Source organism: Tamandua tetradactyla, chromosome 15 (genome assembly GCF_023851605.1).
Source record: "Tamandua tetradactyla isolate mTamTet1 chromosome 15, mTamTet1.pri, whole genome shotgun sequence".
NCBI lineage: Eukaryota > Metazoa > Chordata > Mammalia > Pilosa > Myrmecophagidae > Tamandua > Tamandua tetradactyla.
Genome location: NC_135341.1, coordinates 75,376,147 through 75,397,379, shown reverse-complemented (window position 1 = coordinate 75,397,379; position 21,233 = coordinate 75,376,147). Strand labels below are relative to the sequence as shown.

The window sequence follows — 21,233 nt, the reverse complement described above, 5'->3', positions numbered from 1 at the left end:
TTCTTCCACATGAAAAACTTTCAGATAGAGGCAATCATCAGTCAAGCTTCCTTTTACTTTTGTTCTCTGGCAATAAATAGGGAACTAAATTTCAGTGGGTCTGGCTATATTAAAAAGTTGGACAGAGAAGGGAAGGAGAGTTAACGTTTGCTGATCACCTACTATGTATCATCCACTATGCTAAGCATGATACCTGCATCATCTTATGTCATCATCACAACCCCTAGGATGTGAGTGCAGTGATGCCCTTCTTCAAGTGAGAATCCAAGCCTGTGGGAGATTATGTAACTTGCCTACTTCCGAAATCTCCCAGCTGGCTAACGGAGGAGCCAGTATTTGAACTCATATTTGTCTGACTTCAAAGCACATTTTTTTTTAACTTCTGTGTGCTGGTTTAAAGCTGTTATGTACCCCAGAAAAGTTCATGTTCTTTTAATCCATTCCTGTGGGTGCAAACCTGTTGTGGGTGGGACCTTTTGGTTAGGTTATTTCAATTTGAGATGTGACCCACCCCATTTAAGGTGGATCTTAATCCTTTTACTAGATCCTTTATGAGAGGATAAAGGACAGAAAAAGCTGAGAAAGTTTAGAGAGAAAAGCTCTGGAGAAGCAAGCAAGGACCCACAGAAGCTGAAAGAGCCACTGAAGCCAGCAGCTGAAATCAGCAAAACCAAGGAGCAGAGGCCCACAGACACTGGCCATGTGCATTCCCATGTAACAGAGGTGTCCCAGATGCCAGCAGCCTGTCTTTAAAATCCAGGTATCATCCTGTTGATGCCTTGAGTTGGACATTTTCATAGCCTAAGAACTTTAAATTATAAGTTAATAAATCCCATTATGAAAGTCAACCCAATTCTGATATACTGCATTCTGGCAGAATTAGCAAACCGAAACAATCTCACTACACTACTTTCCTGGAAGCCAATATTAGATCTATAACTTAAAAATACTTCAATAATCTAACCTCAGCAATTTCTAATTCCAGTTCTTTATTGATCCAGGTTTTCAATCTAGGGCCATAATGTTAGCCTGCAAGGCAGCAGCTTGAAGTCCTCATGAAGGGATGATTATCTCTCTGGGTTGCTGACCTGTTCTATTGTGACTTTTGTCTTTGTGCTATCTGGTGACCTGGTCCCCTTTTGCAGATTGTCAGGGAGAAAGCAGCATCTTTCTTTATGTCCATGAAGCCAAATGTTCTGTCTTCATTGTTTGACTCAATTCTCAGCTTTCAGATACAGTAACAGGTAGGTGGGAATTTCCAGGGTTTTCCTCTGAACACTTTGTGCTCTGGGGATGTTGTTAGGGGTTCTGCTCTATATCTGTCCTTTGACATCATTCACAGACTTGCTCAGGCCTGAGAAGTTCATTGAAGTGTGACTTAGGTCTTTCTGTTTAATAGTGCCTGGCAGTGCTTACTGCTGTCTTGGTTCCATCCCAGCTGAGTTCAATACATTGCCAGCATCTGTTGACTATCCATCTCCCCCTTAAATTTTGGAGGTCATAAGGAGCAGCTGAGCAATTTTTAAACCTTTTTAGCTGTGCATACCAGAGGAGTTTGTAATAGCCTACTCCTCTGAACTCAAGACCAGATGTCTGGGGCATTGAAATGATACTTCATATTCTTGATTCTTTTCTGCCTTGAGCACCTCAGGGGCCTGTGGCCTGGGGCCCAGGCACCCATTGGAAAGGGATCCTTTTACTCTTCTTTGGCCAGGTGGCTAGAACCTGATTCTCACCAACATCTTTTTGGGGTATTTCTTTTATCACTCTAATTTTCTCTCATTTTGTATGCATATCCTTGACTGATTTTCCCAACCTTCCAAAACTGTGTCCCATCCTACTTCTTTGATCTAGAAAATTACCCATTAGATTAGAACTACCTCCTCTGAAAATCCTAGAAATGCCTCTCTCTGTCTCTCTCTCTCTCTCTCTCTCTGTCTCTCTGTCTCTCTCTCTCTCTCTGTCTCTCTGTCTCTCTGTCTCTCTCTGTCTCTCTCTCTCTCTCTCTCTCTCTCTCTCTGTCTCTCTCTCTCTCTCTCTCTGTCTCTCTCTCTCTCTCTCTCTGTCTCTCTCTCTCTGTCTCTCTGTCTCTCTCTGTCTCTGTCTCTCTCTCTCTGTCTCTCTGTCTCTCTCTCTCTCTCTCTCTCTCTCTCTCTCTCTCTGCATTCCTGTTGGCTTGTAACCCAGTACTTTTTGAATCCTATCATGGCTTGGAGGCATTGTACCCGGAGAAATTCCAGTGTTGACCATGTACAAAATACTTAGCAACATTCCCAAGCCTGTAAAAATGCTAATTACATACACTGCAGTTTATATCCTGGAATGCTGTATACTGTGATGCCCTGTTTTTGAAAGAGTTAACCATGGTTGAGTCCACTCTTTGGTAAGAAGTGATTAACCCATAGCTCCACAGCCTCCCCAGTTTCTTTTCCATTGACATTTGACTTTGGCAGAGACATGAAAAGATGGAACATCAGGTTTAATTTCACTCCTGGTTTTGTTTAAGGTCAAAAGGCAACTTTGTTCCTTAATCTTTTAGATTCAACTCTTTGGCAGTGGTATATATGGTCTGGGGTGATTGGACAGGAGGTTATTGTGAAATGCACTAAGGTGCAAAAATATACCTCACCCCACTTCAATCAGGAAAGCAGCATGAGCTTTTTGGAAAAGTCCAGGCACTGCCTGAGTACTGATTGATTGGCCTGCTGTGGGCACTATAATTAGAAGCAGGTCATTTTTACCAGGCTCCTTGCACGAATGATGGGGTCTGCCTGCAAGTACCATATGAGGAAATATATGTTCATGTTCAGATGAAAAATAGCACATTGCAGGATTCTGGATACTTGCTCCACTTGATGTATGCCTCTTTTGTTATTTTTAAACTCTGTCATTCTTTTCATCTTCTCTGCTTTCTTCTTTGCAATCAACACGTAAGTCCTTTGGAAATCTTTCTAGGTGATCCTTTGCTACGATGGCCTGATGAGTCATCCTTGAAATAATTTCCTATCCCGTGTTATTTTCCTTTTCACTATTAGCACCCTCATTGAGGCCTTTTTAATGTCTTTCTTAGAGAGTTGAATTGCTGCCTGTTAAACATTTCTGCCTTTTGCTTCAGCCTTCTTCCATTGCTAACAGAGTAGGTTCCCTAAAAGCATATATCCAGCTATGTTACTCACTTGCTCAAAATCTTCATAACAGAATTAAATATATATCCTAAGTCTGGCATTCAAACCTCCACAAATTTAACCCCATCCTTCCTTCTTTGCATTATCTCCACTCAGGCTTTCCCACCCTGCACATGGTCCCCTTTAGGGGAAGGGCCTCACATAGGGTCAGTGTCCCCACAGAATTTACTTCACTAAACAGAATTGAAAGAGACTCTACTTTTCTCATCCCTTAAATACTTTGGCAGTTGAACTAATGGCTCAGATTCATTCCAGCTCAGACCTTCTAGGAATCTATGAGAATAAAATATTGATAATTTAGAATCAGAGTCCTGTGTAGTATTATTTCCTGTTTTTGCTTGTAGTGGATTGATGGATTGTGAAAGAATTAGCAGGGTAGTCAGATTTGTCCAAAGCTATTTCTTCTGACATTTTGTCAAGAGGCTATAACCTCAAAAGTGACACCCATTCGTCCATTTATCCATCCATCTAGTCACTAAATATTTATTGAGCACCCTAGGCACTTGTAAGAAACTGGGAATATATAGGTTATTAAGACAAATGAGCCCTCTTTTCAAGCAGCTTACTGTGTAATAGCAATAGAGACCTGTAAACACGTCTGTATTATTAGGTGTTATAGAAACTGCAATAACAATCTTAATGGTTACACTAGGGAGTAAAAAGTCTCTCCTGGGGTGATTAGGAAAGATTTCTAGGAGGAAGAGATGTATAAAGTATACATAAACAGAACAAATATTCTCCACTTTGAAGGAGTAGAACAGAAGATGAGGCTGAAGGTAAAATTATTACTGGCTTGTTAAAATGAAAGTATGTTCGAGGAACTACAAGGAGTTTGTCATGCCTGGAAAGTAGAGTGCTGATAGGGTATAGTAAAACTATGATATAGGACCATGAATGATAGCTAAAGAATGTGAATTCTTCCCTTGAGGCCACGGGAAGCCAATGTAGATTTTGTGGCAGGGGAATGATGTATCTGAATTCATTTATTAGAAAGATAACTCTAGAATAGAGTTTCTCAGCCTTGCACTATAAACCTTTTGGGCCAGATAATTCTTTGTTGTAGGTGTCTATACTGTGTATTGCCGGATGGTTAGCAGCATCCCTGGTCTCTACCCACTAGATGACAGTAGCATAAGGTTGTAACAGCCAGAAATATCCCCAGACATTACCAAGTATCCCCTGTGGGGCAGGATCACCTGTAGTTGGAAATTAGAAGCACTGGGGCCCTAGAAGTATCGAGGAGGGTGGACTAGTGAGATAGGAGGCCAAGAGATCCTGTAGAGGCTAGTGAAATGGTCCACATGAGAGATGGATGACAAGGACAGAATCGAAGCAGAGACCATGGAGAGGGAGAGAAGGAATTGCCTACTGTCACCAGATTTAGGGAATGAGGAAAAGGAAAGAGTTTGAGTTGATACCAGTGTTTCTGACTTGGGTAACGATGTGAATGGAGGGGCCATTTGCAATGATAAGGAACGCAAGAGGAAAAGTTGAATTCTCTGTTGGCCACATTGACTTGAGTCTGGATGATCTAGGAGGAATAGACAGATGGATGTAAGAGTCAAGCAAACAATCACTTGTGCCAGGCCCATAGGACATGCAAGTTGCTTAGACATTTACTTTAGTCCTCTTAGGATTTTGGTCATTTTAATAGGTCAGGCTATTGGTCTTAGCCTGGAAGTTTTATCTTGAAATATGAATGTTTAGTATTACAGCTTCATCTTTGAATTTTCATGTTTTCAGAGGTCAAATCTGACCATTTTGAATACAAAAGATTACCAACATGACTATGGCAGACCCACTGGACTTCGGCATGCTTTAAATTTAAACCTTTGAAATTATATTATTTCTTGAAATAAAAGAATAAATGTGCTTATATATTATTTATGCACACACACATATATAGTACATTCAGTCTTTAACATATTATATAATTATATATTCATTATATATTTAATTAGATATATAATGATAATAATTTATAGAGAGAACATTCAGTCTGTAATAAACTAATTATATATTCATATGCCAATAATAAAAGGCCCATGGAATGAGTCGGACCTGATGTTCAGAGCTTTTAGAAACTAAAGCCTAACCTAAGCCTTACCATTTGTTTTTCAGTGTTGGTGAACAGTCCAAGCTGCTTGCACTAACCACTTCTTTATTAAACCTTCAGATAATCTGAGTACGTCACTGAATTGTCATTCTGAACATGGTTTATCAGTGATTACACTAGGTTAGAAAATCTCAGCTGCCATTTAAAACAGTGATTGCACATGGCCTTAGTTTTAGTTAGAGCATCATGCATGGGAGCTGAGGGATGGGAGAAAAGGAGAGAATTGTGGAAGAAGATTCCACTGTATTTCATAATTAAATTCATAGACTGAGGAGTAAAAGCAAAAAAATTTAAAAATAAATAAAAACAGAACATCAGAGTGAGTATAAAGTAATGTCCTCTTTTCAGTGTAAATAATTATTCTGTGACGTCCTAATGCCTATGGGTTCAGCGAGATGGTGAAAACACAGGGTCACACGGGAGAATGAGAATTCTGAGCCTCACCCAACTACTTGGTACTTTATCTTGGATGAGATTATTATTATGATCCCATTTTGTATTGTAGTTCTGCCCCTTGCCTGGGTGTTACAGATACTGCAGAGAGTTAAAACCTTTAATGAGTTTATTTTTATCTCAGGAGTAAGTCTTGGCCCAGCCGTCTATGTCTTCTCTAACTCATTTAGATCCAGCCTCTTATGAGATAACTTAAAAAGTGACAAACATATCCACAGTAGCAGTCATGGGATTTTTTCAGAACTCCATAAAGTGAATAAATACATCTTAAGCTCTTTGGAAACGTCTACTCAGGAGAGTTTGGAGAAAAGTGTCTTTAATTGACCATGGGACACATAGTTCAACTTAAATTCTAAAGTGTAATGAACTTAAACCTTGCACAATTTTATCTTACTGATTTTTCTGTTGGGCTTTTAATGAAAAATAAATATGAAAGGAAAAGTAAAAACTTCCAAGCAAACGCTTTTCCTTGTGAAATTCAAGCTATGGTGCTGTTGGCATTAATGCTACATTACCAAAACATTACCCATTTCCCATCACCTAATATCCATTTAAATATCTCATTTCAGCTAATTATTATATCAGGCTGAGAAGGGAATAAAAGATAACTTCTTTCAGGCTTCCGACCACCTGCCTAGTTGAGACAAAACTGAAGGGTTGAGAAACTTCTTTTTTTGGACTACCAGGTACCCGACAAAACTACCACTTAACTTAAGGATCACCTCTCCCAGGTAGCATCTTCTTACCACCCTCTCCCAGACTACATTTGAAGACATTCCGGGGTGTGGCTTTTCATATCACTCTATTAATATATTTAACATAAGACTTAGACTATTTTTTGCATTTGTAATTATCTTTTTTATGTGTCTGACTCTCCAAAACTCTGATATTCTTGAGAGTAGAAACCAGCAGACTCTATGTTGATTGAATTAATTATTATCTCCATCTTCATAGATGCATCTTAGTTTGTAAAAGTCCATGTGTGAGGCCATAGAGGAAAACTCTTCTCATAATTGTAGCATAGGATTAATGATAGGGCAGCTGTGGTCACACGTCTTAGCACTGACCATTCATTGGGCAGTTTCACTCACCACATGCATTTAGGCAGGATTCTATACAGCTCATTTAGTGATTTTTGATGTAAAAGGCTTTAGTGTTTTGTGTCTGAACAGGGGAACAGGACAATCTATTTTAGAATATCTACTTTAGCATTAGTGAACAATGACCAGCCAGCTTGCCATTCCTAGCTAGAGTATAGTACTTAACCCAGCTTGTATATGCATTGAATCTGAAGCATCAGTCAAGTTTGTAACTAGAGCTCCCTCATTTGCATATTTCTGATTCCTACAGAATAGGATGAAAACATGAAAAGTGTCCTGAGAGTTGGACCTTCTGCTAAGTACATTTGGCAAACTCGTAATACATCTGATTGAAAAGTTTCTAATAGAATCTTTGGTGAGCACCTTTGGAGCACTCTGGGAGGGGTCTCTTGACTAACCAGTATCATGAAGCTAGTCACCATCATGGCTCATTTATGCTCCAGAAATCATAGATAGATCCAATAAATTGGATATTTTTTGTACTGCCTTTCCCAACATCCTTCCCCTGCCAGAGTTTGGTGACCCTTACCCAGGAAATATTAAATCATAAAAAATAGATTGAAGCCCCAGCTTATTGCAGATTAGGAGATGTATGAACCATTCAGCTTTCAGCCCATCTCTCCTTGATAAATGGGAATGCTAAGAAAAACCTTGGAGCTACCATTTCAATTCAGTAGTCAGACTGCCTTAGCTTAACAATGCCAAAGCCACTGTGACCTCGACTGTAATGATATAGAACAGAGTGCATCTTAAGTAAATGCATGTCTAGAGGTTGGGGGTGATTGGGACCATTGTGAATGAAAAAGAACCATTCTGCCCTTTTCCAAAGAAAGAGAAAACAATCTTGTGGTTAAAGGCAAAATGTTGTTACCTTTGCAAAGAAAGTTAAACTTGCCCAGCATCATTAGATGAAAAGAATCTACATGTATTATTCTAACAACAAAGCAATGGTGGTAAGAGGAAGGCTCCTGCCATCTGCTTCTGTCAGCCACAGTGGCACTGATGCTCTTTGGGTGGGAAGTTTCTGTTCATCTGCAAATGCGATGACATTTTCAGCTTTTTATACCAGGAACGGAAGCACCTTGGGAAGCTTGTGACTGAATGCATTCTCCCTAGGGAGAAGCAAATAAGGTTAAATCCATTTACTGATGGAGGAGCTGGAGGGGAAAGAGGACAGTGGAGGAAGGGGTGGGTATGTGGCAATAAGTTATTCTAGTTTGAGCAGACTTAGAGAAAATGTATTTATGTCCATCCTTCTTCCAACCTTCATCATTTTCCTCATAGACTGCAGGCACAATGCTTGGAAAATATGTCCTCTTTGCAGAAAGCTATGGGTTGCCTGGGGGAGAAAGCACAGAATTAATGAATATGTCTGTAATTATGCTCCTGGGGCCTGGGCACTTCCATCCAAGTCGAGGATTCAATTCAAAAGCAAGTTTGATAAAAAGGGAGGTTGGTAGTGACCAAACTAATCCTGTTAAGAGTCAATGAGGCTGAAGATGATTCCAGAATGGCTTAATGTAGCAGAAGTTGTCTCACAAGATGGCTTTGATGCATGTAACCTTGGACAGCTGTGATGAAGGAGCAAGGAAAGGTCTTAATTTGTTGAAAGCTCTGCTGCTTCCTTGAGCCAAAGATATTAGAGCCCAAAGAAACCTCACTTGGTGCTGAGTCTACCCCCTCAATTTCCAAGTAAGGAGAAGGAGCCTTGATAAGTTAAATGGAATTGGAGACTATCATTAAAGTTATGCCAAATACTATAGTGATTATGTCTTTCACTTCATAATCATGGACCCAACTGCTGCCCTATAGCCATTGATTACAAACAAGGGACCAAAGTAAGAGTCAAAATATTTGTGAGTGATCACAGAAAGAGTTCAGGATTTTTTTTTTTTTTTTGTCTGCTCACTAGCCAATTTTTAACTTACTGGCAGATTTTCCTACTAGGATAGGTTACTTCACTTCCCTGGAAAACAGGGTTGTCATCTGCAAAACAAAGCAAGAAACAAACAACAAACAAAAATAACAGTACCGCCAGAGCTACTGCTACCACACGTGGCACCATTGTGCAGATAAGAAAAATGCTACCTCTGGAGTGGACTTGAGGACACTCCTTCCTCTGAGCTGACTCTTGACTGTGGCAAGGGACTGGCTTGGTGAAGGTGCTGGATTTCATTCCTTGCTCATCCTTTGCCAGGAACACTGCTGCACAACATAAGCTACGTACTCAATGCAGGGGCCCTGCTACCAGCCTTACCTCCCAAGGTTTTTGTAAGACAATAAGAGAGAACATCTGTAAAAGTGCTTTGTAAGGTATAATGCTCCTTATCCATGAAAATTGATATTGGAAGTGGTGGACTAGAAGGGGATTTCTTCTAAAGCAAAATTGGGCACTGGGGTTGAAACTCATTCTAATACTGAGGACTTTACTCCAAGTCAACTGCATTCCTAGAAAGTAGCTTCCAAAATTGAACTGGATTTTTAGTGAGTATTTTGTTAGGGAAAAATCACTGGAAGGTGATTAAAAATATCTGTGTGTCAAAATATACCCTTAGGACAAGGATCTGTCAAGTGTCATTCTTCAGAGGAGTCAGAGTTAGCTCCTGCTTGCATGGCATGTTAAGAACCAGATCACCTTGGCACTTCTTTAAATGGCTGCATGTTACAGGCAAGAGAATAGAAGGGTAGCCACTGACAACAAGCTCTTAGAAACACATATGCATGAGTGTCTGGGAGAATGCAGGGTGGTAACTCCTGACATGAGGATTCTGATCTCCTATAGGTTTACATGTCTTTTGCCCCTTTCCCTATGACCCATGTATCTTTGAAGAGGTTGTAACACTTGAGCTGAGATCTAAATAATGAGAAGGCAGCCATGTGATAACCTACCCTATAGAAAGAACACTTTAAAAAGAGAAAACAGCTAGTAAAAAGGCCCTGTATGGGCACAAATTTGACATGTTCATAAAAACAAACAAAAATAGAAATAGATTGGTACGGTTGGATTTTAATAACCAGGAGAGTCAGTGTTTCTCAACTCCTAGAAATGCAGGTGCTCCAATCACAGAGAGATTTGAGTTCAGTTGGGTCCCAAGCATTGGTATTTGGTTTTGTCTTAGTATTTTGTTCTTATTATTGTAGGTTCTCCAAGTGATCATAATGACAGGTTAAAAAGCACTGCTGTGGAGCCTTTTAATCTCTGGTAAGAAATTCGGATTTTATAAGAACAGTAGAAAACCATAAAGATTTTAAGCAAGGGAATGACATAATATGACTTACATGTTTCAAATGCCACTCTTACTCCAGAGTAGAGAATGGATTGAAAGGGTAGAGGAAGGCAAGAATGAGGGAAGCTATCAAAAAGCCATGCCTAGGATCCATGGAGTCAGGCAGTACTTGAGAAAGAAGTGGATAGATTGGGGAAATGTAAAGGTGAGTCACATTTCCCAAAATGTTCATTTGCTGATGGACTGGATTTGGGGGTATGGTAAAAGATGAATGATCCTTAGATTTTTGGTTTGAGTAGCTCAGAGGTGCCATTTACTGAAGCAGGGGAACCTGGGGGAGAAGTAAGTTTCTTCTTTTGATGTGAAATTTTGGAGATATATATCAGATTTCCAAATGCAGATGTCTGTTTGGCAATTGGATATTAACATTGAGAACTTAGGGGATTGATCGGGGCTATGCATAGGAACTTGTGAGTTTATGTGGTATATTGATAGGATTTCAAGCCCTTGAGGTGTGGTAACATTAGGAGATTCAAGGCAAGGTGGGTTCTTTTGAGGATAGGATAATGGTTATGTGTGCAGGGCACCCTTGCAGTGGTATTAAAATACCTTTCTTGAAGAAAAAAAAAAGAATCTGAAATGGAAGAAAATGGAACACAAGAGTTTTTTATATAAACTTATTTGATTTTTTTTCTCTTAGAAGGAAATTGGATGGAAACATTTGAAATCTTATGAGGATCAGTTATTGGGCAGAAATAAACTTTTCAATAACAGTAGCCCTAAGATCCTTTTATGCTATGACAACCAAGGGCAAATCTACCAAGGTTAGTTACTGCAACCTCTTCCTACCCTGGTCTTCCATACTGGGGAAAATCTAAGCACTTTCAGCAGCTAGTTTCCTTGAATTCTGATTCAAGCTGAAAATTGCCGGTTTGGGAATAATTATAACTCGTATCATAATTTACTAGTGTTTTCTGATAATCTTAATACCAGAGTTAATAGTGAAAATGAGTTCTGATTGTCAGGGAATTCTTAGCTGAAATATTGAGGAAAACATGCCTGGGCTGCAGATGGCCCAGGAGAGTTGAAATCTGCCACCAGGGCACCAAGTGGCTAAGCAAGGCCTTCCACCTAGCAAACAAGTACCAGAGAATCCTGATGAATTTTCTCCAACCCAGAAGTATATTAGCAATTTATCTCCTTTCCTGATCTTATAAATATGGTCTGTTGATTGATTGACTTAGGGCAGTAGACTTCAAACTTGGGGATAAAATCCCTGGGTAAACATGAAGATTTTCCAAAGAATGCACAATCAAGACTTCACTTATAGCTATTCAAGTTCCATATGGACCGTTTCCTAAAACTGAACTGCCTAGTAATTCATCTTTTCCCCTACTTTATCAAATAAAGGGAACTTGTTGCTGCTGGGATCCTTTCAATAGTGCGTTGCCCTATGGTTTACCAGCCCTCCAGAATGGTAAACAAGGGAACATTTGAAACATTAGTGCAGGCATTGAGAAAATGGATGACTTTCCTGACTCAGTAATACACAAATCTTTTTGACAGTCAGGTTTTCCAGTTCTTTGCTTTCTACAAAGTTGAAGGTGGATGTAATTGAATTGGCAATTGATGAATCATTAAAAATAACTTTTGATGATAAATCACAATGTGAATTGGACATACAACTTGGGAGGATTTCAAAAAGTTGAGTGAAGCTGTTATTACAAAACTTAAATTCGCATCTATTTATTCATGAGAAAAAAATTTCTGAGTTCTAAGCATTTATAAAAATGATAAATAGGAATGAAACTGAGGCTAAGCCTCATTTATTGTAGTAGTTAGGTATATTCATCAATGAATATGTGAAGTAACTGTGGAAGAATTGGTCATTCATCTCATTGAGATGAATTCTCAATTATAATTTTACCTTCCATAATTATCAACACTTATAATGTATTTCATTGTTTTGATCAATTTCATATTCATTGTATTGATAATGATAACTCAATCCAAAGAAAAATCTTTAATATTTAAGGTTGGAGATTTTTTTTTTAAGATTTATGTTTAAATTGAATGATAAAAAACTTTTAAAAGATAAAATTATATTTCATTCAGCTAGAATTCTGTGAGGAGAATGAAGTAAAATTACAGTTTGAAAGGAGAAAAGGAAGGTTATTAAACTCATTGAAGAAGACTTTGACCATGTATTTTTTTTCAATATTTAATAGCGACAAATCACTGTGGCATCAACTTTCCACTCATTAGATTCCAAACCATTTTATTTTAAGATGGCAGAATTAAAATATGCAAGATATATTATTGGCAGTTTTTGAAATCTATGATGAAAACTTTTATATGCCATCTTACACATGTGTGAGTAGATTCATAGGTTTTTGAAATTACTTTAAGGGGCACTTAAGCAACAGGGTTAGAAGATGGCGATTTTATGGTAGATCTTCTTTTGGGCATTTAAGTTCCCCTTAGGCCAAGGATACAAATCTTCTTTTTATTTTATTTTATATTATTTTATTGCATGTATGTATGAGTGTGTATATATACACATGTATTTAACAAGCAAACACTCCCCATTCCCCAATAAAGCTTCATTCTGAAGCTCTGCCAACAGTCACTCTCAGGCTAATGAGTACTGGTGTTAGTTAAGAATTTCCAATGTGACACCTGGAAATATATTTTTAGAAACACTCATTGGTACCTCAAATATTTACCATCATTGAATTGCATTTTATTGGTATTTGCTGAGAGAAAACCAGTCATCTGAAACCTTTTACCTTATTTTTGTAAAAGTCTGATTGAGAGTTTTGTTTACTCTGTGTACCATGTAAGTCCCTGTTGAGAAATACCTCATATTTATGATTGGGAAAGAATTTGATTTCACAAATGTCAACAGTAGTTGGCTATTATTTTTGTTTATCTGAATTTATGTATCAGAAATAATCACTCATAATGAAATAATTACTCATGTGGTTAAAATATAAAATAAAAAGAGAAGTTTGAATGCCTCTAACCAAGGGAGATAAGATATATGTTCAGCTTGAAATGTCGAGGGATGCCCCTCTTTGAAGCCTAAGGAAAAACAGTCCAAGTGGGGAGTTGTGAGAATATTTTTGTGCCCAAGACTTCCCCTATCATCTTTACCTTAAGTTATCCACCTGACTTGTCTAGGAAATTTGTTTGTTCATCCATTCATCAAGCATTGACTGAAGTATCTATTATGGGCCACGTCAACACCATGCTAGTATTGGGGTACAAAGATTAAAAGGCATAATCACTACCCTCAAAAACTCATGGTCTAATGTAGGAAAGTAAATTATTCTATTATCAGTGGGGATAAGTGCTGGTAAAGCTAGGGAATGCCTCTCTCAGCTGGCATGAGGAGTCAACTCATATCAAAGGGGGTGATATCACAACCAAGTCCTAAAATACTAGCAAGAATTAGCAACATGAAGAAAAGAAAAAAGAAGGACAGGATTTCTAGCAGCTGTCTTTTCCAAATAGCCCTCACCAGGCCTGGCCCATTCTATACCTCCATTGGAGAAATATGAACTTTGAAATTATAACCTTAAGGAAGGTACCACTTAGAGCCAGGCAAGGAGGGACTAGCAAACAAAATCAGGGGTAGTAGAGTGGAGGATCTCCAGACAAGGCCTAATTGGTTTTCAAAACAAAGAAGCACCCCTGGGGAAGGTGGGCTTTGGCTGAACAATTTAGTTAATTGTTATATGCCCCCGTATTCTTAAAATATTGCAACAGCAAGACATGTATTTATTGCTTTCTGAGCACAGGAGTTGGCACAGCCTTTCACTAAAGGTCAAACCAACCCATGGAGAAGGAAAAGTATATAACTCCCATATTTGTGTGGCAGGAACAGGAGAAAGGACCTTGAAATGTCAAAAGTGTGCCATATGTGAGTACAAATTAGTATTATGTGGCCAGGCTATCTGAAGTGGGAATAGGAAAAGGATATTGAGAAGAGGAACAAGCACAATTCTTCCTGACTCTCTCTTTCTATCTCCTGTCATTGTTTCTACTTCAGTATTTGACAACCGGAGATATTTAGAAAAGGAATGGAATAGTGCAAAAAAATAACATGGATTAGTATCTACTCTGTGCTTTAAGAGTCAACTCAGTATCATCACCTTCCTTGAATTCCTGGACTAGAAAAAGGGCTTCTCCTCTTTTCTCCTAAGGTGCCCTATATAGAACTCTAACTCGATTTACTGAATTCCCCTGGGATTTATTTCTCCCTGTACATTCCTCCTCCTTGAAGTTATGAGTTTCTCAGAGGCAGAGGTTATATATTTTGATTTTTTTAAATCCCCTAGCACAGGACTTGGCACACAGTATGCATCCAAGTCCTTACTTAACTTAACTCAATAGGTATCTTATGTTAGTAGTCTCACTGAGTAATAATAGGGATCACTGGCCTAGCATGCACGATGCACTGGGATTGCTTTAAGTACCCATATAATTCTCCTTATAACTCTATAGAGTAGACAGTATTGTTATCACCCATTAAATATGGGGAAACGGGGCGGGCCGCGGTGGCTCAGCGGGCAAAGTGCTTGCCTGCTATGCCGGAGGACCTCGGTTCGATTCCCGGCCCCAGCCCATGTAACGAAAACGGAGAAACAAAATACAATAAAACAAGAAAATGTTTAAAAAAGATGTTTCCCTTTCTTCCTCTCTTCCTTCCTTCTATCCTTCCTTCCTTAAAAAAAAAAAAAAAAAAATATGGGGAAACGAAGTCATATTAAGGTTAAGTCATTGTCCGTGATCTCACAACTAGTAAGTAGCAGAGCTATGATTTGAACAAAGGCAATCTGGCTCGAGTTTGTACTTTAGAATATTAAACCTTACTGTTCCTGCTACAATATCACCAGATGGGTATTTACAACCCCACTTTATGAAGAAGGAAAGTAAGTCTCTGAGATTACAAGGGAGTTGCCCAAGACGCACAGCTAGTAATTGGCTAGACTGGGATTCAGATCCAAACAAATGCAATTTCAAACTTGAGATTTTTGCCATTTGCATTTTTTTCTTGGAACTGCACACTCACATCATTTGCTCCTTTTTCCACTAAGGTATTTTGAGTATTCTAATTAACTTGTATAACTTTAATTATTAAGAATAAGACTTGATATAATACAAATATTTTCCCAGTTGTTCATTTGCCTTTAAATTTTGTTCATTTTTTCCACATGTGGAAGTTTAAAAATTGTATCGGCAAACTATAAATTTATTTTGTGGTTTCTTCCTTTGCTTCCAAAATTTGAATGCCTCAAAGTCAGAATCATACATATCTGTGTTTTCTTAGACTCATGGCTTCAATTTTATATTTAATACTTGAGTACATTTGCCATTCATTTTGATACATATGATGTAGGTTCAAATTAGTCTTTTCCTTTTTTCAATTAAACTGTTGTTTAAAAGTCAGATATTGAACAGTCCTTTTCCCTGCCATTCTTAATACAATTAGTTTTTTTTTTTATATATATATAGCAAACATTTGCTTCACCCTCATTATATAAAGTGTACTATGATATAAGCTGTGGGGTCTTCAGATGAGAAATTCCAGCTTCTACCCTCCAGGAACTTCAAAAAAAATGTGGAAAAGTTAAGGTACCTAATTAAGTCTCATGCAAGACAGAAGAAAGAAGGAAGGCAGTTATTTTAGAAATGGCCTTAATGTTTCCATTAGAATATTGATGAAATCTCATGTCTGGTTTCAATTGCCCCCTGTGGCAGATACAGAGATGCACTACTCAGATACCCTTTCACGGAAGGTCAAGGCCAAGCTGCAGAAAGGTTGGTCATAAAAGAGTCTCCAGCTGTCAATCCTGCAGGGTCAGCCTTGCCTGCAGAAGAACACCTCACACAAGGTCACAGCCTTCCTGGCGAATCAGGTGACTGAGTGAGGCCAGAGTATAAATGTCAGGTAAATTAGTTCCCACGCAGGGCAACTCTGATAGACAATATTTGCTCCAGAATTCCCTACCAAATTGGTCCAAACTTTACTAGAACTGAATTGCAGTTCATCTTCTCCTCCTGTGAATCCTGTGCCACCCTCTTCCTTTCACGGTTGTTTCTCCTTAATAAGCATTTTGTAACCCCAAACCACTTCAGTATCTGCTTCTGGAGAACCCAACACCTTCCTTCTGCCTATCCCAGTTATTGGTCTGGACCAAGGAGGCAATGAGCCCTCAGAAAACATCTACAGAAGCTTACTTCTGGAGACACAGGAGAAATCTTACAAATGACATTAGTGTAGTTAGAAACTAGTTGGAGCATGATGGTTGCATCAATTAGCAAGTAATATGAATTTAAAATGTGTGAAGATACAAATAGAGAGGCAGAAGTTTGAGTTGGTAATAACTGATGTGCTCACAGAAGGTATACAGGGAACTGCCTGGCAGTCAGAGAGAACATGTGCTGTGCTAACTTCTTAGGGTAAGATGAAAGAAGCATAACATCATCCCTTCCTGTCCAAAGAGAGGATTTTGATTTTCCCTGTATAATACAATGTGATTTTGAAATGAGTACTATATAATACTACCTAATGTTTAGAGTCTACCATATGTCAGGCACTGTACTAGCCACTTTCTAAGCACATTCTCAGTCATTACATTGAATATTGTTGATTTAATCCACATTTTCCATATGAAGGCTTAGAGAGTCTAAGAATCTTGCCCAAAATCATACTATAAGTGGTAGAGCCAGTATATGTGCAGTTCCAGCACAACTCTATTCTAGGTATGTCAACCACAAATTAGCCTTCTGACTTTGGGAAAATTAGTTTAACCTCAGCTTTTTCCCTCAAATAGACACAGTATTACCTATATCATACAATTGTTTTGATGATTAATTAGATAATGCATTATAAATCACTTAACATTTTATCTGTCTCAAAGTAAACTGTCTACAAATATCAGTTGTTATTATCTGTTATTTTTACATGTCTAGAATTAATTTCCCTATTATCTGAAGTATATTTCTTTTCTGATAAGGGATTACATATGGAATGTACTTAGAGACTTACAGTCACCCCACAAACGGACCTGACACTGAAAAAACCTTGTTGTGTTCGTTTATAAGCTGCTAGAATGTGATATACCAGAACTGGAACAGCTTTTAAAAAGGAGAATTTAATACGCTACAAGTTTACCGTTCTAAGCCTATGAAAATGTTTCAACTAAGGCATCCAGTGAAAGAGACCTTAATTCAAGGAAGGCTGAAGGGTCAGGAACAGCTCTGTCAGATGGGTAGTCATGTGGCTGGCATCTGTTGGTCCCTTACTCCTGGACTCCATTGCTTTTTCAGCCTCTGTTCCTGTGGGGGCTCCTCATTTTGCTTCTCTGAGGCTGGCTTTCATCTCTTGGCTGCCTTTGGCTCTCTCCGGGTTCTAGCTTGTTTAACATCTTGTGGCATTGTCTGCTGGGCTCCAAGCATCTCCAAATATCCATATCTCTATTCTCCAAATTCAGCATCTGTGTCAGCTCTATCTCTCTATCAGCTCCAAAGGTTTTATCAGCCCTGAACTCTCTCCAAAATGTTTCCTCTTTTAAAGAACTCTAATAAACTAATCAAGACCCACTGGGAATGGGTGGAATCACATCTCCATCTAATCAAAAGGTCATGCCCACAATTGGGTGTGTCACCTCTCAGTGGAGCTAATCTAATCCAAAGTTTCCAACCTATAGTATTGAATCAGAATGAAAAGAAATGGCTGCCCCCACCAGATTAAATCAGGATTAAAACATAATACTTTCAAACTGGCACACTTGTCCAGCTCTGAAACAGTAAGAAATGATAGATCAAGTACAGCACAAGTATAGAGTAATTTTAGTTCAAATCTAAAGTAAGACAGGGCAATCCTTGGTGCCGAAACTGAAGAAGGGGAACAAAGGCAGAGTGCTGGGCAGAAGCAGTTGATGAGCAGACCATAAAGTTATAAGATCTGACCAGAGGCCCTATGGCCCGGAGAGCTGGTGTTTTCATCCCCCATACAGGATAAGAGACAAGGCCTAAGATTCTCAAACTAAGCTCCTGCATACACATGGGAGTTACTAGGATTGGAAAAAGGGAAAAGGAGCCTGGAGAAGAATCAAGAGAGCTGGTCCTATAGCAGTCAAAAATAGAAATTATATCACCTAAGAGTAATCAATTTATATTACCTGAATATGTGAAAACCCAAGTCAAGAAATTAACATGTAATACAAGTGGTCAAGAACTTGACACTCTCTTAGGGTCTTGGCAGAAGCAAACACAAAGCCTATTCCTTAAGGACAACTCCAAATCCAGGGTACCCAGACTTTCAAGGAACATAACTCCTGCTGAAAATGAGTTCACAGCAAAAATTATGAAACACTTGGAGAAATAAACCACCATGAGATAAAGTTGCAGATGTAACAAACTATAGAGTTTGTACCTAAAGAACTGGCTATAATAGCACAGACTGAAAGAAACATTAAAGAGAGCATTTTAAAATATGCAGAGGGTTAAAAGGAGAGAAGCCATAAGGCAAAAATAGGACAGAATGGAAACAGAATGATGAATTTGAATGATAGAGTCATTTAGAAATTATGCAAGTGAAAAATACAGACTGCAATTTTTGAGAAATGGACAGTTTATAATGTAGAATAAACATAGTCAAGGAAAGAATTTTTGAAATAAAAATTAAGCCTGAGGAAATGCCCCAAAATATAGCACTGAGAGATAGTATTTGAAAAGTATTTTAAAAGGCATTAAGGTTAGAATGGGAAGCTCCAGAAGCAGAAGGTAGATAGAATGTGAGAGAAATGCTATTTAAAGATATAATTGCTGAGAATTTCCTAAAATTAAAGAAAGCCATGAATCCACTTATTGAAGGATCTCACAAGACCCAAGACAGGTAAATAAAAAGAAAATCAAATCAAGACAGATCACAGGAAAAGTTTAGAATATCAAATATAAAGTCATAAATACAACAGAGGAAAGAACAAACTAAACAAAACAGTTTGACTGGAAGTCTACAGTAACAATAAATGTCCAAAGGCAAATAACTATCTTCAAAGGGCTGGGAGAAAACAACTGTTAGTACTACTTGAGATGTTTTCTGTAATACAACATTGAAAGAAAAGTTATTAAAACTAACAGCTTCTCACTGAAGGTTGAAGGAGAGACTTCACCAAGAAAAACACTGAACCAAAGAGAAGGAGAGGGATGTGGCAATGAAATTTAAGAAACATTCTTAGTAAATGTAAGAATTCTAAAGTGCAAATAATATTTTTCATGATAATTGTTATCATTAACTTGACAATATTTAAAATATAGGTGCAATCAAGACATTAGATAATAATAACATAGAGGATAGAAGGTAAAATGACATAAGGACTTTTTGTAGTTCTGAAAGAAAAGAGCATAACTAACTTCCCCCTGTAGGTGAATTACAGCAGGTATACACATTAATAATATAAAGACAACCAATAAAATAATAAAAATAAGATATATATCTTCTGAACAGTAGGAGTTAATTCTCCTGTAATTTAATCAAAAAAAGACTAGAAAAAGAAAAATTTAGAAGCAAAGAAAAGGCGTTCTAAACAGAAAACACAAAATAGCATGAAAGAATAAATCCAAATGTATCAGTCAAATGTAAGCTGATTAAATTTTTTTAAAAGGCAAATGTGCATTAAAAAAAATCTAACTATATACTATATGCAAGAGATTCATATGAAATGTATGTGCAGAAATGCTTCAGAGTTAAAATGTTGTCCCAGCAAAACTTATCCAAAAAGAATTCATAGACTACAGTAATATCATATTAATATATTAATATAAAAATTTAAGACAAAAATTATCATATGGGTTAAAGAAGGACTTTGAGATAAAACAAGTAACTCACCAGGATTATATTATCTGAACCTTAACATTTCTGCTTCCAGGTTCAAAGCAAAATTCAGAGACTCTGAAGGAGAAATAGGCAAATCCTCAATGAAGTATTTTAATATTATTTCTTTAAAAAGTGATGTAATAAGAAGACAAAAACAAATAAGGCTACAGAATACCTTAACAATTGTTATACAGAAATGGAAACTGCATCTAATAAAAAGATAATAATTCTTTCAATTCTTGGTGGGTCCTACACAAAAAATTTCTTTAAACTAAGACACAAGGGAATATTAGCAAATTATAAAGGATTAAATGCATGCAATTTAATTTGTTTTCTGATTGCAATGAAACAAATTGTGATAAGAAATAAAAGGTGAAAAATAAAAATACTCCTAAATATTTAGGACTAAACACATATTTCCCAATTGTTCCTTGATGAAAGAATTTAGATCTGAATGATAGCAAGAAACTACTTATCAAACTTGTGTGATGTAATCAAAATATTTAGAAGGAAATGTATAGTTTTAAACACATTGTTTGAAACAAGAAAAATTGAAACTGAGTTTGAGAGTAAAAGAAGAGAGATCTAAAGAAAATATAAAGAAAATCTTAAATATAACAATAGAGATTAATGACGTAGAAAAAAGTAAACAATAGCAATAACTAATAAAACAAAAACTGATTATTAGAAAAGGTTTAATAAAATATACAAACCTGGTAATACTGAAAAAGGAAAAAATATAAAAATAAATGGTATCAGAAATAAAAGAAGAAATATTACAGATTTTAAAATGGTTGGAAAACAATAAGGCATCATTTTAAGCTATTTTTTTTTAGTAGATGAACAGGAGAAAGGTCCATAAAAAATATAACTTGTCAAAAGCTCAGTCTTATTATCTCCATTTTACACGAGAAGCTAAATACCTTCACCACAAAGAGAGTGAGAGGTACAACTGGCATATAAACAGAAGGCCCTTTTGTCTCCGAAGCCCAAACTTATTCCATAATTTTTGTGTGAACTGCCCAAATACAGTGATTGGTGTGGGTAATAGGTGCTTAGTAATAACAGTTCCATTTTTAGAATCAGAGTTATCAATAACTGATTCTGTATTATTTGGGTTCCCCCAAAAGCAGAGCCTCAGGCAAATTCAAATATAGGTATTTTATTTGGGAGATGATGCTAGAAAGCAGGAGTGAGGGAATGGGGCAAGTATGACATGGAGGAAAGGAAAAAAGGGTGTTTCTACCATGGGAAACTTAGACT

General features: G+C 37.5%; 1 protein-coding gene across 17 annotated transcripts in view; it reads left to right on the top strand.

Annotated features, from left to right (window-relative positions):
* Positions 1-21,233, top strand: part of CPNE4 (copine 4) — a 694,898-nt gene that overhangs the window by 410,167 nt on the left and 263,498 nt on the right. The gene's annotated exons all lie outside the window — the stretch shown is intronic.